Below are 24,832 nucleotides of genomic sequence, written 5' to 3'. Positions count from 1 at the left end.
GTGGTCGACACCTCAACAGGAACACTTATGGTCTAACCCTCCTCTAAGCACACCCAAAGTAGCAGATGACTTAACCCAATCAGAGAACTAAAAATGAAGGGAAGTAGGGCAAGGGGGCTCCAGTGAAAAGTGAATTCCCCAATGGGGGAAGAGGCTGAAACAGTTTTGAAGTTCAATCGCAGGGATAAATCTACATCAAAAGAGGAGTCAGAAAACAAATGACAGGGGAATATAAGGAAGAAAAAACTAAAATCACTAATGATCTCTGGAAGAAGAAAATTCATTTAAAAAGAAAATTAGAAGACAGCCATTAAATCAGCAAGGAAATATACTAAAATGAGAAGAGGAAGATGACTAGGCCTTCTCTCTTATATTTGTAGAGTTAAATTTTTGTACCCAAGTGCAAGACTTTACATTTCTCCCTATTGCATTTCGTCTCATTAAATTTAGCTTAATGCTAGTCTAGCTTTTTAGATCCTGACTCTTATCATTTAATCCACTGCATTAGTCATCCCTTTTGGGTTTATGTCATCTACAAATTTGATCAGTATAATATCAATAATCTTATTCAAGTCACTGATGAAATGAACAGCACAAGGCCCAGGACAAATCCCTAGATTACTTCACTTGAACATCTCCTGCCATGTTGAAACTGAATTATTAACAACTGCTCTTTGAGACCAGCCATCCAAATAGTTCTGAATCTGCCTGATTGTAATATCATCCCAGTTAATCTGGATAGTCACTTTTTCCCTTAATACACATTGTTATTTTAGAATGCTTTAAGCTTAAAAAAGATACTATCACAATTGAAATTAAAGTGAGGCAACAAGTTTCCAAGCACTTCCAATTTATTGGTAAGGCTAGCATTTGCCAATAAAAAGGGTCTTTAGCTCCCTAGAAAGCTAAAAGACCCTAATCGAGGAGGACTTTTGTAATCGTTGTTATTGATATGGAAAATTATGCTCATAGGTGTCCTAATATGGAATAAATCTAGACTTCTTGGTATGAATTCCATTATATATTATCTTTCTGAAATATTGCCACAATCTCTTTGCTAATAATTTATTTTAATTTTGCATTAATATTCATTACAGAAATTGAACATTTATTTTCTTCTGTTTTTGTTCTCCTTATTAGGTCTCAGCACCATATTTGTGTCATATGAGGAATTTGGTAGGCCTCCTTTCCTACTATTTTTTGGAAAGAGTTTATATAGTATTTTGATTAATTCTTTCCTAAATGTTTGTTATAAAAGTTTCAATCATCTAAAAAACAAAGACCCTGAATGAACCCTGACATTATTTTTATGGAGAAAATGAGGAGCATCTAAAAACTGGAAAGCTTTCTAGATGAGGAAAACAAAAGTGATGAGGTATGGATCTAGACCTCAACAAAAGCAGAAGGATCATAGACGTGAGAAGACAATATGATTCATTGGAAATTTAGAGTTCAGGGCTAGCAACATCCTCTCCTTCCATCTTGTTGCTATGTAAAGCCCATTGGTGGTGACCACCTACATAGCTAGTTAGTGTTAGAGTGATAATCAGACTATCTTAAAGGCCAGTGTTGCAGAGATAACAGATCAGACTTCCTGGCCTCTATCTGCATTTGTTAAGGATAACAGATTTCCTTGACAGAAGATTAGAATGGCGATTGGTTAGCAGAAAAACTAAACTTCTAAGATTAATTCAGAGACAATGAGTGATTTAAAGGAAAGCTGAACTTCCAAACTTTACTCAGAGACATTTGAAATGTGACTTAGTTACACAAACTGTCAACGATACAAAATGTAATGATACAGTAATGATACAAAATGAAAACAAGTACAAAATAAAATCAATTTGGTTTTCTCAATTTTCAATTTCCCCCATTGACCTATGGGAGATGAGCTAGTTCCATAAGATTTTTAACATGGTCATTATCAATAGAAGGCATTAATAGAAACTTGCTATAATAATACTGCAATAAATGCAAAGTCAGAAGAGAATAGTAGGACAGAGGACAATAAGGGCCCATTTATTTATGGTGGCTAATAGGCTATTTCACTGCAGCCATGTGAAATCAAGAAGAGGGATTTCACTAGGAGTCAACTGGGAAAGGTAGTTTTCTTTCTGCTATAACTCAAATGAATCTTAAGTAAGCTTGTTACAATTTGTCTTGACTGGTGCATGAAAGAACAACAAAATTGATTAATCATAGCACAAGCTCTTCCCTGTTTGAGTAACAATCTAAAAAAACATGCAATTTTGCAAAATCATTTGAGCTACAGAAAATATCTCAGTCTACAAGGAGGAAATAGACTGACTTATGGCCTGAGCCAACTTCTGAATTTCAAGTGAAAAATTCAGACTACTTGGAGGACTCACCATTAACTAATTTGAGAGGAGAGATTTGCATGTCACCAAGGCAACCAATAACCATCATGAAAGAAAAGCCACAATAATACAATAATGATCATCAATATTAACTAATATCAAATCTTCTTGTATCCTAGTAACTCATTTCTAATGTCTTTTAATCAGGATATTTTTATCTTGTATTCCAGATGCCCCACATAGTCATCTGCACCCTTAGATATTCTGGAGTAAGCCTTGTTCTCAGGGGGGGCTCCTCTTTAATAGATTTGCTTCTCTGGTTCCAAGTCACTTCCTAAATAACTTTGCTAAAATCTGCCAGTAATGAGACTCAAAAGAATTTAATACAACCTCCTAAGCTTGCTTTTCAATAACAATTTATAAAGTGAAAACCAGCTCAAGCTTTATGGTTCTGATCATATTAATGATAGAGATATAAGAAGATCAAATTAAAGAAACCATAATTCACTTGAAACTTTGGAGAATTTCAGTTGTTAAATACCACTTGCCATTTCTGTCTTTACCTAAACCCTATGCCTTACACAGAAACTGCTTTTGACAGGCTGAAGAAAAAATTTTTAAAATAACTTATGAAGCTCTGACTCAAAATGGGTCCTCTGCCTCTTAACATTATCAAACAGATACTTCAAATAGGAAAAAATAACTTCACCTTCATCTCAATTATAAATGCAATTTTACATTTAAAATCCTTAATCCAATTTTTAAAATCCATTAGAAACATTTGGAAGCTAACCATATACATTTATATATTCTAATTCTTAGAGAAAACAATCTTATCCTGCTGCTTTCTCAAGGTTTGCTACTCCATTTAATTTTTAAAAATTTGGAAGCCAATTACATGCACTTATATATTTTAGTTCTTAGAAAAGATAGTCTTATCTTGCTGTTTTTCAAAGTTTACTACTCCATTTAATTTTTTTAAAAAGCCTTTAGAGGAAACCCTACTCACATAAGATCTGAATTAGAGAGAACAATATTATATATTTAGAAAAGAATAAAAGTCTTCTAAATTTATTTTTTAAAAAAAAGAAATGAGGGAATAGGATGAGGGGTAAAGAAGAATATGTAGCTTAATAAGAATGGGATAAAGAGGAAACAACATATATATTTGGAAGGCTATGAAATTCTTCCAAATTCAGATAGTAACAAGAGGACAAAGAGAATAGGAGCAGGGAGAAGATAGGGAGGGAACTTTGTATGTTGGGGGTGATGGTTAAGTAATAGGAGGACAAGGTAGCAGGGAGAAATAAAACAGAACTCAGGAGGGATAGAAAATAAGAAATATACAGAAGCATAAAATAAAAATTAGGAATGGAATTTATTTTATTTTTTAAATAGTATTTTTTCCCCAGTTACATGTCAAGAAAAATGTTAGATTTATTTTTATAAGATTTCAAATTTCCGGTTTTCCTTCTTACTTCCCTCTTCCAAAGATGCTAGGCAGTTTGATATAGTTTATGCATGTGTTGTCATTGAAAACATTTCCATATTAGTCACAGTTGTGAAAAAAGAAACAAACAGATCAAAAGGAGGAAAAACATAAGAAAGATTAAAATAAATGAAAAAAAATGTTTTGATCTGCATTCTGAATCTATTAGTTCTTTATCTAATTGTGGATAGCATTTTCCTTCATGAGTCCTTTGTATTTTTCCTGGATTATTGTGTTGCTGAAAAAAGCTAAGTCTATCATAGTTGATCATCATATAATGTTGTTGATACTATATACAATATTTTTCTGGTTCTGCTCATTTTACTTTGCACCCGTTCATACAAGTCTTTCCAGGTTTTTCTGAAATTTACTTGTTCATTTCTTATAACACAATAGTATTCCATTATATTCATACACAGCTTATTCAGCCATTCTCCAATTGATGGGCATCTCCTCAATTTCTAATATTTGTTACCACAAAAAGGGCTGCTATAAATACTTCTGTACATGTAGGTTCTTTTCCCTTTTTTATGATCTTTGGGATACTAACCTAGTAGTGGTATCCCTTGATCAAAGAGTATGCAGAAGTTTGGTTGCCCTTTGGGCATAGTCCCAAATTGCTTTCCAGGATGGTTGGAACAATTCACAAGGAGTAGAATTTATTATGTTAAAAAAAGCAGGGATAATAATCATTCTGACACAAAAGTTAAAGCTAAAATAGATTTAATCAAAAGAGGAAAATAAGGAAACTATAGTATATGTCAGCCATATTAATCAATATTGTTTTAGACTATTTAAAATAACTAGTCAGTGTAAGGTTAATATTGCTATTGTGTAGGAAATGATGAGTTGGTAGGGTTACAAAAATATGAAAAGACCTTCAGAGAAACAAAAACCAAACAAGTATAGTATGATTTCACATAGATGCATATAAATGTATATGTGTATGATAATAAATATCTTTATATGTGTATATATATATATATGTATGTGTGTATATGTATATAAATGTGTATATTCTTGTTTAATTGTAGCCTTCAAGAGGGAAAGAGGAAGAGATGGAAAAAAGTATAAGATAAAAAATGCACAGCAGAGAACAAAAGAAAATGTATAAGGAAGCAAAGAAAAGACAGACAATTCTGAACACAATGTATAGTATTTGTTATATAGGCTTTCTTAAAATAGAAATTTATTGTTTTATATTTCAAATCCTCTCTTAGGTTCTGTTGTGCACATGGCAATTTTTTTTTCCTATATTTATAGTATTTAAGTTTAAAATAAGGAAAAAAAGAAGGGAAAAATGTTTTACATCTTTGTCTTACTAGAAATAGTTTGCATCTTTATCTCAATTCCCTCCTTACAAAGACATTATTCTCATATCTTAACAACTAGCAAGAAGGTGGCAAATACAAGAACTCATTTTCTTAGTTGCTTAGGATATGAAATTGCTCACTAATTCAAATCGAAAAAATAAGCTTTTTTCTATTTTCATCTTATTATAATAGTGTGGATGTGTTGGAGTATTGTAGCAACAAGATTCATTATATTTTTTAAAATTACAACTTTACTTATCCTGGTTAGAGAGATTGGCTAATAAAAGAAGCAGGAACATGGTTGTAACAATGTCAAGATTGGTCTTCCAGGCTTAAGTCTCAGGGCACAGGACTCACTATGGGTATGATGAAATTAAGCATCCTTGGCTTTACTTAAGATTAAAGGCATTGTTACTATTCGGAATAGCCAATCATAAAGAAAAATCCACATTATTTACAAGGTATCATAGCAAGGCTCAGGAATAACCAAGATCTTACCATCATCTATGTTATGTCCCCTCAACTTTTTCCAGACACAGACATCCATCCACTGTAGCAGTTCTCAGATTATACTCCCTTTGAGCAGTTCATAGTGTTTCCCTTGAATAATGAATTGCTGACTTAATAAGTCAGACATTTATGCCTGAATTCAAAACTCAAGACATTATCAAATTACAATCCCAAGAGATTTTACCAGATTTTTCCAACAAAAAATCACTCAACATCCTTTTCTTCTTTTTGAGATTCCATGAGAATTCTAAATTTCTTACATAACAACTAAAAAATACTTTTCTAATGGTCGTTCAAGGATAGAATTTTTGTATGTTATCTTCAAATAATTCTGTGCTGCAAATATATTCCTTTGGTGTCCATAGAGTGAAGAATAGCCACGTGATGTTTCTCATATCTTTCTTATCTCAAGAAATCAAAAACCTCCCTCAAACTTTTCTTTCCAAACTCCAGACTTCTTTTATTTTCAAATCTTACTTGCTTAATTTTTCTCTCTTCCTTTATATATCCCTTTCCTGGATCTTGATTAAAAGTCCTTTAAAATTGAACTTTTCTTCTTCTTCTTTCATATTTGGATGCACACAATCTTCCATTTTCTCAATTTCTCCAGTCTTCATTTTCCAATCATATCCTAGACTAGCTATAGAAATAATCTTATTTGGTATCTCTGTAATCTTTTTTTTCTTTATGGTACAAAAAAAAGTGTTAGTTTTTTTTGTTTGTTTGTTGTTAATTTCACAAAACCCTAGTTAATTGTAATGCTTTGGGGTCTTAAGAACTTACAAACACATAGTCTTTTCCAGTGATTATTGGTGACCTTACTTCTAGTTTACCTAAACAATTAGTTCTATTCTATTGTTCACAGAAGAAAATACAGTGATAATACCAAAACACTCCTCCAAATTAAATTTTACTTACTTTTAAATTTGCTCCAGATTTAAATACGTTTTTCTCTTTTCATGGTCTGAGAAAGAGTTGATAATAGGCAGTTCTTAAGAACAGATAAATTTAAATTGCAAATTACAACTTTTGTTTTCTTTCTCAAATCAGTGAATTCATCTTCCCCCTCCTACACCAGCACTAAAACAATAAAGGTGTCACTTTCCAGGAAAAGAGTGATAAAAGGTCAAAGTATTGTTTCCACATAATTTCAAGTTTTATTCTTTTTATTTTCCTTAAAAACAAATTCTATAGAATGTTATCACAAATTCACTAAAATATTTCAGCATTTATGAAAAACATTCAAATTACATTTTGGAAATTGACAATAGAAAAATTAATTTACCTTGATGGGGAAGTCCCTTCAAGGGAATAAAGGAATCTTTCATACTGATGGGGAATTATCTATATGGGGAAATGGCATCCAGTAGAATTTGGCACCTTCAACTATTGGGCAAATTAAAAACTTTGAGATTGCTTTGAGATTATGTTAAATTAGAAAACTTTTGAGATTATATTAAATTAGAAAAATATAATTTTTTTATTATTTTATTTTTATTTTTTTTATTATGGCTTTTTATTTACAAGTTATATGCATGGGTAATTTTGCAGCATTGACAATTGCCAAACCTTTTGTTCCAATTTTTCCTCTCCTTCTCCCCACCCCCGCCCCCAGATGGCAGGTTGACCAATACATGTTAAATATGTTAAAGTATAAATTAAATACAAAATAAGTATATATGTCCAAACAGTTACAAAATATAATTTTTGACTAAAAACTTTTCAGTAGGAAATTTTTTAAATTAGCCGGCAAATGCTTCTCTATGTGTGTCTTGTATCAATTATGTTTGTAATTCAAATTAGCTTTTTCCTGGGGCTTGGTTAACTAAAAAAGAAAGTGAAAACTTTTTTCTTCCAAAAAAAATTTTCTCTCTCACTTTCTAAACTCTGACCAAGTTAGAAGGCAGGGAAGAGACAGATAAGAGGGAATATTTGTTACCAATTTTCAAAAATCTATGGCTTCATAAACTAATTAGAGATCAAATTTAAGAATGGGGGATAACCTTAGCTAACCACTTCCCCAACAGTATAGAGGCTCACCTATTCCATTAAAGGGACTTTTCAGGTTTATTTTTCCTTACTAAAGTGGAAATTTACCTTAGTTCAGATTTGAGACCAAAGAGGAATCTGACCTTCAGGGTCAGTGTCCCCTCTTGATTCCTAGCTGAAAAGTTTGTCAATTGGGAGTGAAATTAAGCTAAAATGAGGCAATAAAGATCTAATCATTCTCTATTTATTGATAAAGTTTGCAGTTGCCAATAAAAGGAAAATATAACTTCCCAGCAAGCCAAAAGACCCTGAATGAGGGCTGACATTTTTATGGAGAAAAGGAGTAGCATCCAAAAAAATAGAAGGCAGCATCATATATGGAAAAAAACAATACAAATAGTTACAAAGGCAGAAGCATAACAGATGTGAGAGGACAATATGATTGACTAGAAATTTGAAATACAGGACTAAAAACATTCCCTCCTTTCATCTTGTCTTTACTGGTGGTGTCCATATACATGGTTAGCTAGTGTTACAATGATAACAAACCAGACTTTCTTGAAGGTCAGCCAGTATTGCAGAGATAACAGACCAGAATTTCTGGCATCCACCTGAATCCTTCAAGAATAATAAATTTCCTTGACAGAAGACTAGAATAGTGATTAGCAGAAAAACTGAATTTCTAAACGAAAGTCAGAGATAATGAGTGATTTGCAGGAAGCTGAACTTCCAAACTTTACTCAGAGACAAATCAAACATATTTAAATAGTTACACAAACTATTAGTGATGATACAAAAGGAAATGCATTACAGAAAAGAATTAATGCTATTTTCTCAATTTTTTAAATACTTAATCAAAAGCTTTGCTAAAATTTAGGCAAACTATATCTATAGCATTGCCCTGATCTACTAGTTTTTAACCCTCTCAGAAAAGTAAATATAGGCTAATTGGGCATGATTTAATCTTGATGAGGCTTTGCTCTTTGTTATTATCACTTTCCTTTCCAAGTTTTTGACTATTACCTTTGTAAAAATGATCCTTTCAAAAATTTTCCCAGGAATTGAAGTCAACTTCACTGACCTATCATGAGCCAAGTCTTTTTTCTTTCCTTTTCCTGAAAACTGAAACATCTGCTCTTCTACAATCTTATGGTTCTCTCCCATTTTTACATAGCACTGAGAGTGACTCAGCAATCAGATCTGCCTGTTCTTTCTGGACCCAATGAGTTCCCTTTAGGGCAAGAAACTTTAATTCATCCAGGGTATCTGGGTGGTCTCTTACTATTATCTCACTTGATCTTGGCTAATAACTCCATGTCAGACATGTTTGTTCTGATAGTTCTAGTGTGAAGGTCATTTTCCTTAGCAGAGAAAACAGAAACAAAATGAGTTTCTTGAAGTTAAAGGGGTGTGATTTGAGGCAACACAATGTAGTAGAGAGGTCCCTAAATTCAGGTTGTAGCCCAGTGTCCTCACCAGCAAGGCAAGATGGGGATACCAAGTCAAAAAGCCTCTAAACTTACTACTAGACCTGGCCTTCAACTCAGGTCTGAGCCTGAGATTTTTTCTTTGTAAAATGAGGTCACCCATCGTGGCTCAGGAAATAGAAAATGAAACAATTCTCCTTTTTTGGTAACAAGGAGAGGTCACAGATAATGTCTGACATGCTCACTGCACCAATTGGTTTTAACTGTTTTTCTTTTTTAGAAGGTAATGCTTTACTGTATATAGGGTGGAGAGAGAGGAGGGATATAATGTCTGGAAATGATTGTGATACAGAAACAAAAGGCTTCAATAATAAGCTTATTGGACTAGGTGGTCTCTGAGCTATCTTCCACCTCTAATATTCTGTGTTCTCTTTTCTTTGTTCCTTGGGGTTCTACTACTCTGTTTCACAGCAGATAGAACCTGGGCCTGTAGTTAAAAAGATCTGAATTCAAATTTGGCCTTAGGCACTAACTAGCTGCTTGATTCTGGTCAAGGCATTTAAATTCTGCCTCTCAGTTTCCTCATCTGTAAATGGGGGTGATAATATCCAGACTATCTACTTAGGATGGTGGGATATGGAGCCATAAGACTTCTTACAGGTCATTTAGTACAAAACTGTTACCTTCCATTTGAGGAAGCTGAGACCTGGAGAAGTCAAGTCATCACTCAAAATCACAAAGCTAGCCAGGAGTAGATTTGAACCCAGGCCCTTAGAGAAGCAAAGAGGTGGCAAAGGAGTCAGGAAGACCTGAATTCAAATATGGCCCCTAACTAGCTAACTAAAATTAACTAGCAATGTGATTTTTATCAAGTTGTTTAACCTCCATTTGTCTGTTTCCTCATCCATATAATGGGGGTATTAGTATCCACTCCCAGGATTGTTATGAGAATGAAATGAAATGATATTTGCAAAATACTTAACACAGTGCCTGCCTGGCACATGGTGGATGCTATTTAAATGCTAGCTATTATTAAGCTTTTAGCAGTTTAGAAGTCCAGGGCTCTCCTGCATTCAGGGACATCTAACATTGTCCTGATCTGTATCTGGCCCCTGGACCCAGATGGCTCTGGAGCTGAGCTTGCCCAGTCCTCCCTCACTTACATCCAATTTGTCTGCACCTCATGACATCATCTCCTTGATGGTCAAGGTCCACTTAGAAAACAGAAGGATGAACAACAGCTTAGGACAACTGCCTGACACACAGTAGGTGCTATGTAAATGCTGATTCCCTTCCTAGGGCCAGACACAACATAGAGCACCCAATAGATGTTTAGTCAGAACAAATGGAGCTGAAGTGAGATGAATGGAAATAAACCATTCCTTGTTCCTTTTCAGAATAGGATGAGAAAGGAGGGAGGTATAAGCCACATCCGTGGTTTGTGGTGGAAAAAGCCAGGCCGTGGTCCTTTCCCAGGTCATCCCCTTGCTTTAGGAGAGCCAGAAGTTTTCAGAGCTCAGAGGAGAAATGTTAGCAGCTTCCTGCGTCAACCTGTTATATAATTTGGCACTAGCTGAAGCAAAGGAGGGTCGGGCTTTGTCCTGAGCAGCAAGGACAGGACTTTCTCTGCTCCAACAGGACTTGGGGTCAAGCACCCCAGACAGAGAAAACATCATCCTTCCCCAAACAGGTCCCATCAGCATTGTGCTCCTTAATCGCTCCCGACAATGATGTGAAATGGATTCATTCAGCCTCACTTGCTTTGAATGAAGCCTGTCAATTCCAATGTGAGCAGGGGGAGGCCCAGCCAAAGTCAGTCAACCTATTAAGGCAACTCCCAGGCCCTGCCCACCATGTGGGCCCTGGGCAAGGGAGGGGCCCCAAGTGGGGTGGCCCACTCCACTGGCCCGTTCAAAGGCCGAGGTGAAATGCAATTTTATTTACTCTTGGGTGCCCTAGAGACTATCTCATCCAACCTGTACATTTTCTAGAGGTGGAATCTCAGGCCCAATTAGCTGTGTTTAAGTTCCCAGTAAAATCATAATGGAATGACGTCAGGTATCTTAATTCCCAATTCAGGGCTCCTTCCACCACATCATGCTGCCTCTTTGTAGAACCTGAACTCCTTAAGGGAATCTAATTTTTCTTTGGTTAACCTCATAACCCAGTTATTAATGGAAGCATATATCCTACTGCACACTCAGAAAGGCTGATGGTGATGATAATGGTCAGTTTTGGGGGACATGTGTGGGGAAGTGGAGAGTTGGGACTATGGGAGGTAGGATGGTGGGTAGAATATAGATATAGATCCAGATAGAGTGCTGGATCCCATAGTTAAGAAGGCCTTCTTTTGCTCACCAGTTATGTGATCACTCCTCTGGGTTCCATCACTTAACGTATGAGCTTTGGCTTCCTCATTTGTTAAAAAAGATAATATATATTTTAATTTTATTTTTTATTATAGCTTTTTATATACAAAACATATGCATGGGTAATTTTTCAACATTGACCCTTGCAAAACCTTCCCCCCACTCTCTCCCCTAGATGGCAGGTAGTCCCATACATGTTAAATATGTTAAAGTATTATTATCATATTATTAGGGATAATGATATCAGCCCGCTGAGTTGGTGCATGATCAAATGAGTAATGGACTTTGTGAACCTTAAAGGGATTATATAAATATCAGTTATGATTCCCATAAGGTTCTTGAGGGCAAGAACTGTTTTTTGCCTCTTTTTATATTCCTAGAGTTTAACACGATGCCTAGTACATAGTAGGCACAATAAATATTTGTTGAATCTGGTTCCAATATGGTCCAGTCACCCATCAATAATTACAGACTTACTATGTGGTTTTAAAAAGTTTTAACCTCTCTGAGATTTTTCTGGGCAATCTATAATTCCTTGGGCCAAATCCAACCTCCAGCCTGCTTTTGTACATTTGAGCTAAGAATGGCTTTTACAGTTTTAAATACAATAAAACTTTATTTTTTAAAAGTAAAAACCATTCATGTCAATGGGATGGATTAGGCCCTCATTTGGCCAGAGGGCCTTAATTTGCCAACCCTGCCTTAGCCAATAGCAAGTGCTTGGGCTGAGCTCTAACCCCAGCAAAGGCTTTCCTGAGACATCACAGAATCATTCAAAGTTGTGCTGAAAGAGAACTTAGAGAATATCTAGTTTCCCTCCCCTTATTTGATTGGTGGGGAAATTGAGGCCTAGGAATGTGAAAGGATTTTACCTAACAGAACTGGTTCGCCTGACTCCCAGCTTAGTCCTTTTTCCAGTGGGATTCTACAGGAAGGGATAAAGGGAAGCTGAGTAGCTAGAGGCAACATCTGGAACACCATCTGTTGCCAGCTCCTCTCCAGCTAGATCTCAGAGCCTGCCTAGGGGCCATCTGGCCATATTGGGAACAAGAACATCCCTCAGTAGCAGCTGGTCATAATCCCCTCAGAGGGAACAGAATATACTCATCTCGATTCTGGTGTTACCTAACTTTAGGTGCTGCTGCAAGAGAGGTCCGGGAAGGAACTGCCTCAGCGTCGAACTGCAGAGATGGAATCTACCTGTGCCCCATTCCCAGCGCCAACCAAGGAAAGCCCAGCGCTGCAGGTTGCTCCCAGCTCGGAACTAAAGTCATTAGTAAAGTAACTAAGTAAAGTCATTAAAAGCCGTAAGCCAAGGGCTGCTAGGAGGCCCAGTGCAAAGAACACCAGCCCTGAAGCCAGGAGGACCTGAGTTCAAATTTGACCTCAGACACTTAACACTTTCTAGTTGTGTGACCCAGGGCAAGTCACTTAACTCCAATTGCCTCAGCAAAAAAAATAAAATAAAAAAGGAAAAAAACACCTTAAGCCAGACAATATCACAAGTAGATTTCATAGATTATACAGTATTAGAGGGAAAAGGGATCCTCTAATTTTACAGATGAAGAAACTGAGATCCCAAGTTGGGGAATGATTTGCCCATGGTCACATAGTGGTGAAACCATGACTTGGATTCTTCCTAATTTCTCAAAGCCACCGTTTCTTCCTCAAAGCAAAAGAAATATCAGGCTTCTTTACCTAATTAGCTGGAAGGTAGGAGAGGTGACAAAGTCTGGAGAAGGAGTGAGAGTTGCAGAGAGCTCTAACCCTGCGACCACCTGGCACCTCCATGTTGGAATAGAATTTATCACTTCCTTGGCTTGCTCCCTACCCACCCCCAGTTAGAGCTGCCATATAGACTGATGATAAAACCTTCCCTGGTGGGAGTTTGCCAACCAGGGGATAAAGGACACTGAGTCTGTGGATCACTTACTTTCCCCAGCTAGCAAACTATTCCCTTGTACCATTGACCTAAGGGCTTTCTGAGGAACAGAAGCCCTTGGAGGAAGCTGGCAGCGAGCTCAGTACTTTATACATCATTAAGCCCAATTTCTCCCCAGGCTGAGGTTTGTGGAGACTTGTCAGCCTAGCTTTCCTTCTCTAAAAGAATTAGATGAATGATGAGTATCTTCCCTTAAGAGATTAAAAAAACAAAAAACAAAAAACAAGTTGTGTGTTTCCATAACTCTTCTTTATAAATTCTCCATTTTTTAAGAAGCAGTGCTGGCTATTGGTAGAAAGAATTCTGGGTTAGAATCAGGAAAAACCTGAGTAAATGTTCTGACCCTGCCACTAATCTGTGGGTTTTGGTGCAAATCTTTTCATTTCTCTAAACATCATCTGTAAATTGAACATAACAACTCACTTATAAATGTCCCCAAATCAGTCTGCAGGGCTTCTCACACAAATCTCTCTTTGACTTGTGTCTGCCCCTGATAACTCCTTTTTTTCCCCAATAAAAGGAAAAGGGGACCCTCTATTCCCTAGTAAGCACTCAGATTAAGGAGTTTTATTTAAACCAACAAGAAAACAAAAACACTTGAATTATGAACAGTGGAATCATACACAACTCTGACTCCCTCTCCAGTGAATTAAAGCCCTATCCCTCCTCACCTTCCATCCTATAGAATCCTCCATATTTACAGGAGTATTCTGTGGTTGAGGTCCCTGACCATCCCTAGCATTCACATTTGCTAAACATCAAGCAACCCACCCCTCTGATGATAAACTCACAATTCCTCAAAAAACCAAAACAAAACAATTACCTAGACATACATAAGATTACCCTAAGATTCAGCCTTTCCAGAGAGAAAAGTATTTAAGGTTGACCCCACTTTATCTTGATCTGTATAGGCAGTCAACAACATTTATTGATTATCTTGAATTCAAATGTGACTTCAGACATTAACTTAGGCAAGTCACTTTACCTACATTGGCCTCAATTTCCTCAAATATAAAATGGAGTTAATAATAACACCTACCTTCCAGAATTGTTGTGAGGATCAAATGAAATCATGATTGTAAGACAGCACAGTGCTTGCATGTAACTATATAAATATTAACTACTATGCTTGCAAGAAATACGGAAAAGTTGGATTTCCACAGAGCATTGCAAGTTTTGAGGTATTGTAGGATAGTGGGCACCACTGACCAAGAGGTTTTCAGAATGTGAGAGGTTAAGGAAGTTTAGGCAATTAAGTGATCAATAGAAGCCTTGAAATAACAAGGAATTGGGGAGCTAAGAAGGCACAGGTGGATTTAGCCAATCAGAAAGTATCTCGTGGTTTTGAGAAAACCATAAACTTAAAATAATAGTCCTTCCAACCCAAACTAGTTAGATTCAATGACCTGACCAGACTATTGGTGTGCTTAATAGACTAACTGAATATTAAACAATACACCCCATAGGGAGCATTTTTCTGTCATTTTTGAACATGGGATGTATAATAAGGGAACTTGTTTACACATATTAAGGGGAAACATGTAGTGGGCGTAGCAGAAAGATTGTACCCCGGATGAAACGGACCAATCCCTTCTCTGAAGGGAGGGGCTGCGCCACACTAGCATGAATAAAGTTTCTCTCACTTCTGTCCTCACGGCTCCCTCTTTGGGAAGAAGAGAGGGGCCTGCTTCTGGCCAGAAACGTTGAGATGACTCCTTAAGATTCTTCTTTAATAAGTTTTTCTCAATATCTGATTTTCAGCGTCAAGAGTGGATTTCTAACATGATGATAATGATGAAGCACCTACTAAACGCCCGGTACTACTGAAGGGCAAAGTTCCGATTTGCTTGTCTACATTGTGGCCCTATCTATTGCTACTGCTCAACTCCACATCTAGCTTAATCCCCAAGTTCAGCCTATCCAGGAACTCTTCCTTTATGCCTGTACCACCCCCTTTGTCCGGGTTCTCTCCAAACCCCACCACCCACTCAAAGAGATCCTTAGTCCTGGAAGGGCTATTGAGTAGTGCCGAAATCCCTCCAGGAAACCTGAGTCCAGCTCTGCCACAAAGAAAGGCAGCTCCCTGAGGGCAAGAACTAGGTTCTTGTCTTTCTTTCAGTCCCTAGCACTTAGTACACAGTTCCTGGGACATCATAAATGAATGATAAATTATTTTAATGACAACTAAGTTCCTCCTGAGCATCTTACCTCTAGTTCTCTGTCTCTTTTCTTATTTCCATTCCTCCTTTAAGAAGCCAATTACAAAGGTAGAGCTCCAGTGTAGGAATAAATCAAATTTGGTTTTAAATATTAGCCAGGCTAGGCAAGTTCACATCTTATGAGGAGATTCATCAAGGAAAGGGCAAAAGCTTCATCCTGTTTACCTTATTAATGAGGAATTAACCTCAGTAAGGAAATCTCTTAGGCTGGCTTTAACCTCCCTTCATACAAAAGGTTTATATAGACTAAGAATCCTTTTTAAATTGTGATGACTATTTTTCAATAGTATAATTTTCCTTTTTAATCCTATTTTATGCATTTAGAAACATTGTTCTGAGAAGAGGATCCTAGGCTTCACTAGACTGCCTAAAGTTTCCATGAAATAAAAACGACTAAGAAACTGCACATTTCTATAATGACTGAAGTTGTAAATGACCCTTTGAGTAAAATAGCACAAGAATTATCCTCATTTTATAGATGAGGACAAAGGGACTCTCCTTTGCCCAGAATCACCTGATTCAGACTCCAATACTCTTGTCCCCTCACTGGTTTCCTGGATACATCAAATGAAATAATGGATAGAAAGGCTACTAAGCTTTTTCAAGAAGCTCAGACAATTACCTGAGCAAGACAATTACCTGAGTTGATGGCTTTTCTCTCTAATCTTCCATTTTGAACAGATAATAAGCATTTAGAAAAGTTGAGGCTTCTAGAACTGGTTTGTTACTAAGGGAGGAAGGAAGAGGAGAATTCTAGTCCAACCCTGTTTGTCTGATTTTACAAAAGAACAGGCTGAGAGAAAGGTGATTTGTCCAACATTGCATAGTGGGTCAATAAACATTTTAAGTTAACCAATTGCTGGTCATTCTCAAGTAGCTATTTGGTTTATCCCATGAAGATAGCCTGAAAAATTCCCCTTCCACCATCCCATAGATATAAAGTATCCTGCTCTTTGGTGGCAAGTTGTTTAAAGAGATTCAAGATATGGAGGAGAGAGGGAGGGAAAAGCTGACATTACCCCTTGCTATCAACATGCTAGTCTGCTCCAAGACTGAGGTTCTGGATCTGCCTGACCCAGAGCAGTGGCGTTCAGACTTCCTCATCTCATTTGCTCCATGGTTTATTCCAAGACAATCTCTCCTAACCTTGGTATTTCATCCCCATCAAAACAAAATGGAAGCAAACAGGTCATCTTGGTAGCATCAGGACTGCCAAATGTCTCTTTGGAGTACTGCAGTTCTTGTGACCCTATTGGTATTACAGTTTTCCAGATTAGGACGAAAGACGATCAGGCTGGCTAGGAAGAGACTGGCTAATTCTAGGTCCCCCTCAATTCACCAATAATGCCTCTGCTAGCCATTCAGTCTGAAACCCCCTGTCTTAAGACCCAGTGACTTATTTCAATTTCAGGAGAACTCTTCTAGGATTTCTAGACACTTTTAGTCAGCATCTTCCCCCAGCTTAATGGCTGTAGTGGAAAGAACATTATACTAAGGATCAGAAGACTTGGGTTCTAGCCCCAGCAAAGCTCCTAACTTTGACCTTAGACAAATCTCTTGGCCTCAGATTTCCCATCTGTGAAATGAATGAGTTGGTCTAAAGGACATCTAAGAATTTATTCAGTTTGGTCTGACATTCTCTAATTCCAGATCTATATCCTCAATTCAATTCAGTTTTCACTGAAGCCTCTAGAGGGAGTCCTTAGAAGTTTACATTCCATTCCAAGGACTGCATATTTTAACGTCTTTTTAATCATTGTTTTGGATCCAGGCCCATATGGTATGCTTATCAGACTTATAGGTGACATAAAGTACAGAAGAATATCTAACCCTTTGGATGACTATCAGAATCCAAAAAAAATCAAGCTAGAATTTTAATAAGAATAAATGATGAAATTTAATAAGTAAATTGATTTCCATTAATCAAATCAATCAAAAAATTAATTTCATAGGTGTAAACATAAGGGACAACTTGTTTGGTTAGCAATTTTTCTGAAAATGATCTGAAGGGCATTAGTGGGCTAAAAGCTCAATATGATATGGCAGCCTCCCCCACCCCACCCCAAAAATATGATCTTAATTATATTTTTAAAAGATGTTATTTTTAAGACTAGAAAAAAAATATTTTTGCTTCATGATGCCATGATTAGACCACATCTGAAATATTGTTCAGTCCTGGGCACCTTATTTTAGGAAAATCATTGATTAATTGCAGTGTCCAAAGAAGGACAACAACAAAGATGCTAAAGGACATTTGAGAATTTACCATGAGGTTCAGTTACAGAGAAGGTATTTATCCTGGAGAAGAGAAGATTTGGGGAACATGGTAGCTATTTCTTCAGGCATTTGAAGAGCTTCCTCTTGGGATCCATGACAGTTCTGTTTGGTGGTCCAGAAGGCATAAATAGGAATAATAGGTAGAAGTTATAAAGAGGCATATTTAGACTATGCAGAAAAAAAATGTCCTTACAATTAGAACTATCCCCAAAAGGAACAGACTGCTTCAGGAGCTAATGGATTTCCCCTCATTAGAGGTCTTCAAAGACCAGATAGCTATTTGTTAGATCTGTTGGGGAAAGAATTCTAATTCAAGATCACTATGAACCAGAAGAAGCTTCTAAGGCCCCTTTTATTTCCAAGATTGTGAGAAATATTTATTAAGCATCCACTACATATAAAGCACTGGACTGGAGGCTAAGAATACCAGGAAAAATGAGCCAGTTCTTGTCTTCACGTTGCTTTGAGGTAGGGGAGGGAAGAGAAGGAAGGAAGGGGAATAGGGAAGGATAAGACATAGAGAGATAAGGATGATGAAGTATAGAATGTGCTAAGGACTGGTAGAGATTCAGATAAAGTACTCTTTTAAAAATTTGAGGACTTTTCCTTTTATAGTAATGTATATCTATTACATTAGGGACTCTGATTAGACAGGATCTATTCCAAGTCTTCTCCTTTTACCAATGAGGAAACTGAGAAGTAAAAAAGTATGGAAACTGAGAAGTAAAAATGTATTTGCCCCCAAAACAGCTGGGTGGTACAGAGGATAGAGTGCCTGAATTCAAATCCAGTCTCAGACTTAATAATTGTGTGACAAATCACCTAACCCTTTCTGCCTCAGTTTCCTTATCTGTTAAAATGAGCTAGAGAAGAAAATATCAAATCAATCCCACATCTCTGCCAAGAAAACCCTAAAAGGGGCCATAAAGAGTTGGACGTGACTGAAATGACTCAATGACGATGCTTGCCCCAAATCACATAGGCATGAAGTAGCAAGCCAAGATTTGCACCTAGATCCTCCCACCTGAAAGCCAGTGTTGTCTATTAATCCCATTGTCTCTGACAGGGAAGGACCAGGGAGAGCATCATTGCTGGAGATGGCACAGGATCTGGGCCTTGAGAATGGACTTCTACCATGCTCATCTCTCTCATGTAGTGAAGAAAACTTCAAAAAAAAATTATTTGCCTTTCCAGTGTGTATCCCTACATGACTTTGGGAAAGTGATTTCTCGGTAGCCTTCAGTTCCTTCCTCTACAAAACAAAGGGACTGGGCTAAGTAATCTCCAAAGATCATAGTGGAATCATAGGATTTAGAGCAGCCATGAATCTGAAAGACTTTTCATTTCACAAGCATCTCCCCATCTTTAAGATCCTTTTCCTATGCCCACATCCCGGGCTCTGGCTTCCCTCCTTCTCTGTTCGTTAATGACTCATCTTCATGTTCTCTTCCCTTTTCTAGGATTCCTAAAGGTGGAATAATGTCATTTCATTTAACTTCTCGTTCCCATAGCAACAGTAGCTCTGTAGCCCCAGCACAGGATTCTTCTCACAGGCACAGGAAGCTCTTAGGAATGTCTGTAATTGTGGATGAAGATAATGCTGCCGACTCAGCTTTAAACAATCCCAATGGCCCCCTTCTCCTCAGACCAGCAGGGCTCTCTGTGGGGGTATAGCCTTCTCTTGGCTAAACCAGCAACATCCCCTCCCCAACCTCTGCACATAACATCACCTTCCTCTCTCCTTTTTAGCATTTCTTTTCAATTCCACTTCTCCAGAAGCTTTCCTTAACCACCCTTCTTGCCCGTTTCACTATGATCTCTCCATCCTCTGACCTACAGCTCTTGTGTGTATGTTTCATTTGGCCACTTAATCCTACACTGTTTTTGGCATCTCTTATCATTGCCTTGCAGTGTTGATAGGTGGGTCCCAGATAAACTGAAACAGAGTCAGGGGAGAAGCAGCAAGGTGGGGAGGTTCCCCGATTAGTCTAGCCAAGGCCCTGGATAGATTTATTCTGGAGGAGAAAACACATGAGAGCACTGTCTTCAAATATCTGGAGATGTCAAGGGGAAGAGGAATCAGACTTGTTCTGCTTGGCCCCTGAGGCCATTGATCTTGGATCAATGGCGGGTAGTTATAAGACAATCAATATCAGCTGAAGACCAAGGTCTAACTTCTGAATGATCAGAACCGTCCAAAAATGGAACAAGCTGTCTTAATGAGCTCCCTGCCACTGGAAGCAGACTCTGGATGGTGACTTTTTGGCGATATTGAGGAGGCAATTTATACTCCACATGGGGGTTGGGCAGGGCCACCTTTAACTCCAGGATTCTATGATTCCATGGTTCTTTCATTTGCTAAGATACTGTATTGGCCTCAACTCACAGCTTATAAATCCCTAATGATTTATTTCCTTCTACCAGTCTGCCAGAGGCACCAATTAGTGTAAAGCAAAGGAATTTCATGAAATAGCATAGTCAGAAAAATAGCACTGAACTATTCCTCCCTGAAAACCTGGGGCACACTCTCCCAAAAAACCAAATATTACTAGTGAGAAGACTATGCATAGGATTTGTATGTTTATATATGTGTATGGAGGGCACACATATTGGAAATACATTGGCCAGAGAATAAATGTGGGAGATTACACATAAGACACATATATGGCCAGGGAACACACCTGAAGGAACACTGAAGTTATTAAAAACTGAGGGCCTGCTGATATCATCTGGTGACGTCATCAAGTGATTGACCTATTCCCTAGAAAGTTGATGCTTTCTGAAGGAGGCACTTTGTCCCTGCTTTCTCTCATTGGATATTGCATCTTTGCTACTCCCTACACCTCCGTCTCTCTCCTTGGCTTCATCTGGAGTCCTTAACTAAGGCTCTACCTCTTAAGAATAGATTGTGGCATCTCTCTTTAACTTAAATCTTCAGAGTTTAAATTTCAATTTTTTTTTTAAGGCAAGGCCCTCACATATCCAGTCACAGCTAGATGGGAAAATCTCAGCAGCTTTCTCTCCATACACTTCCCATAGTGTTTACTTCCAGGGTTCAGCCTTATTGGAACACAAAAGATCCAGCCAGGCTCTTATTAAGCCTCCAGGCATTTAGTTTTTCTTTGAATTTATGTCCTTTTACTAGCAGAATCAATATCTCTGTCCCATGCCTATATTTGATTTGGGATTAGAAAGTTCCCATTCATAACTATCTGTGCCTGATTTACAGCCTACATCCACTTTATATAATTTCAGGAGTTTTTTTTTTTTATGTTTGTCCTCTTTCTTTTCTCTCTTCTTTCTGTCCCTTTGGGATTATTTTTCAAAAAAATAAAAATGAAAATGAAAAGAGTTGTTTAGATCTGAAATGCCATAGTTTTCTTCAGTCTGCTGAAATTCTTTGATTCATACCATGAAAATGCATACAACCAAGCACAAAAGCTAATAAAGGGCAGGATCACTGTCTTCCTCCTGACCTGCATTCATGACCTATGATAAAAGAAGGAATGTGGGCCAAGAGGAAGATAATGATAATGGACAACAACCAATCTCATAAGTTTTGGGCTGCCCAATATCTATATCTTTGGATAGATACCAATGGAACATGCAAGTTATTAAGTTATCCCCTACTCTCACATGATTGGCCAACATTCTTTTCCAGTCACATAGGATAATAACCCTATTCTGATTCTTCTACCCAGTTCTTCAGTGATGACATTTTACAACCTACTTATTTGTTCAGCATTTGGTCAAATGAGAAAATATTTGATTGTTTCCTTCCTCTTCATTGCTCATAATAAAAACCCCTTTCTATTGACTTTCTTCAGAAATTGATATTCCATGACTCACAGCCATCCCACATCACCAGAAAAATATTGTTACTAAAAATATGGACCTTCCTTTCCAAGAGAAGCTTAGAATCATTAAAAGTACTCTGCAGTTTTCTAAATGCAATCCTGCTCATTCTCCTCCTCCTGGTTAACTTTAGGCCCACTTCATTGTCCATGTACAGTCCTGTACCAGACAAATATACTAATTGCCTAGCTCTGGGGATTGTTCATCTAGCTGTTTACTATGGCCTAAATGATAGACTTTCTTCATCCACTTGGTTTTTTCTATATGAATAGTTAGACCAAATTCTTTTGAGCAATTTTGTTCTCATGAAAGAGGTTTTACAATTCCTTGTTGAATTAATAATCATTCCCTAGTGCTTTAGTATACACACACACACACACACACCATTTTTCTCCTAAAAATCTCTTAACATGTACAGTGTTAGCTTCATTTTTCAAAGGACAAAACTGATTTATCCAAGCTCACTAGCTAATGAGTAATAGAATCAAGATGAAAAATTTTGAAGTTATGTTTTTGTTTCTTTTGGCATTAAAAAAAATGATAAAACATATGGAACCAGAAGACAACTTCAATTAAAAGTATCATTATTTAGGTAGGAGCAAGCAGAATAAGCCTGGACCACACAGTTGTACAACTTCACAGTCCACCACCCATCCTTGGTTTTTTTTTTGAGGCATATGTACTACAAACCCTACATCTCACTATCCCAATTCCATTTGGGAGCCTAAAATCAGGTGCTTTAAGGGGGAGCCTGCTACATTTCCCCTTGAATTCCCAGAGGAGCTCAGAGTGTCTTTTTTTTTTTTTTTTAATTTAATAGCCTTTTATTTACAGGTTATATGTATGGGTAACTTTACAGCACTGACAATTGCCAAACCTCTTGTTCCAATTTTTCACCTCTTACCCCCCCCCACCCCCTCCCCCAGATGGATGACCAGATGTTAAATATATTAAAATATAAATTAGATACACAATAAGTATACACAACCAAACCGTTATTTTGCTGTACAAAAGAATCAGACTCTGAAATATTGTACATTTAGCTTGTGAAGGAAATCAAAAATGCAGGTGGACATAAATATAGGTTAGAATTCAATGTAATGGTTTTAGTCATCTCCCAGAGTTCTTTCTCTGGGCGTAGCTGGTTCAGTTCATTACTGCTCCATTGGAAATGATTTGGTTGATCTCGTTGCTAAGGATGGCCAGGTCCATCAGAACTGATCATCATATAGTATTGTTGTTGAAGTATATAATGATCTCCTGGTCCTGCTCATTTCACTCAGCATCAGTTCGTGTAAGTCTCTCCAGGCCTTTCTAAACTCATCCTGTTGGTCATTTCTTACAGAACAATAATATTCCATAATATTCATATACCACAATTTATTCAGCCATTCTCCAACTGATGGGCATCCACTCAGTTTCCAGTTTCAGAGTGTCTTTCTAATGCTATTGCTTATAAACTCCCATCTAGTATATTTTCCCAAATGTCAGTTGACCAATTAATATCTTCCCAACATCAGTTAATGTAGTGTCTGCACTAACTCTGGAGGATCTCTGGAGGAGCCTTGGTCTTAGGTAGAGGAAAGAAGGAGGCAGGAGAGCCAAACAGAAGGATCTCTGTTTCTGTCTCTATCTTCTGTGTCTCCTCGATGTCTGAATCCTTGTCTGTGTCTCCTCTGTATCTGAGTCTGAGTCCGAGTCTCCTTTGTGTCTGTGTCTACAGTCTCTGAGTCTAAGCTGGAACTCGAGCTGGAGCTGTTGTCTCCAGTCCTCTCAACCCTTAAGTACCTCAGTCTGATTACATCATTACATCGTACTAAGTATATGCCAACTAGTGATTATATCATTATATCATACTAGAGTGATTACATCATTACATCATACTAAGAATAAGCAAACTAGAGGGATTACATCATTATATCACACTAAGTATATGTGAACTAGAGAACCATTATCTCATCAATCACACTGAGTAAACACCTTGCTGTAGCTATCCTTGCTTTAAGTATACCTTTCCCAGAGTTCCCCCATTACAAATTAACATAAATTAGTTTTACAATGGAGCATTACCAGAAACAGTGTGTCAAGGACCAGTAATATACTTTCTTTACCCATTCAGTTCCCAAAGATTACAAAGCTTCTTCCAAGAAGGTTTACTTCTGGTGACCATATAGTCTATGGACAAGGTACTGCCCTGCTTGAAGGATAAGGGGTCTCAGCTGGCAACCCACTGCTCTCCTGTCCAACAGAACCCTCTTTAGCGCTGCTCTCACTGCCTTCAGCCACTTTGATTACCAGCAGACTCTTCTGCTGGAACCAATTGCTAGAACTCTAGGGCCTCTCTCCATCCTTTAGAATTCATAATGTGGTTCACTCTGACTGTGATACTTATTCACCTAAGACTGAGAAAGAATAAACACAACAAAGACTGCCTTGATCTCCCCATTTCACAAATGAGGGAAATAAGATAACTTTCCCAAGTTTGCACAAACACAAAATAAGAAATCATACCCCAACTTCCAATTCCAAATTTTACTTTCTTTCCATAACAGCTTTCTAAGGACTTGAAGAAAAATTCAGTTGACAAGGCAGATACAGGTTTCCCAGGGCCACATTAAATAAATGATAGCTTCCCCCCTCCCCTCCACCCCAAGCAAGCTTCATCCAAAGAAATGAAGTCCTAAGGGTGGAATATTAGAATTGGAGACCAGCTATTTTGTGTTTGGCTTCAGGTGGGTTAATGCCTCTGCTAGGAGGGCTTGCTGAGCCCTTTTCAGGGATGCTTATCCACCTTTGGTGTCCAAATGGCATCCAACTCTCACCTGGACTCTAAGAAGCAGATGCAGCAGCACCCCCAGTAAGACCCTTAACAGATGGGCTACACCATGGGGATGGGCCTCAAACCCTTTGTGAGTGAGGGGGACACATCTACCCCAGCATATGAAGACTTTCTCTGGCAGAATGGGCAGATGAGAACACTTCTCTCCAATAACTATGAAGGGGGCTGTAGCAGCTGTTGTAGAATGCTTAGAGCTTAATCAAAGTTATCCAGTGCTCCCGGCATTTGGTGTGGTAACAGAAGTGCTCACCAGACTGGGAGGCAGGAGATCAGAATTCTAATCTC

The 24,832-nt window shown here is 37.7% G+C and overlaps 1 protein-coding gene and 1 long non-coding RNA gene across 4 annotated transcripts in view; one reads left to right on the top strand and one right to left on the bottom strand.

Annotated features, from left to right (window-relative positions):
• STK35 (serine/threonine kinase 35) overlaps positions 1-12,794 on the top strand; it is a 79,690-nt gene extending 66,896 nt beyond the window's left edge. Inside the window, exon 4 of the mRNA XM_031954611.1 lies at positions 12,551-12,794. The gene's annotated coding sequence lies outside the window, so the exon portion shown is untranslated. The remainder of the gene's footprint in view (positions 1-12,550) is intronic.
• The window catches only part of LOC116421773, an 88,064-nt gene that overhangs the window by 38,783 nt on the left and 24,449 nt on the right, over positions 1-24,832 (bottom strand). The gene's annotated exons all lie outside the window — the stretch shown is intronic.

The sequence above is a fragment of the Sarcophilus harrisii genome, chromosome 2, assembly GCF_902635505.1.
Source record: "Sarcophilus harrisii chromosome 2, mSarHar1.11, whole genome shotgun sequence".
In the NCBI taxonomy this organism is placed as follows: domain Eukaryota; kingdom Metazoa; phylum Chordata; class Mammalia; order Dasyuromorphia; family Dasyuridae; genus Sarcophilus; species Sarcophilus harrisii.
This window is presented reverse-complemented; position numbering and strand designations above follow the sequence as displayed.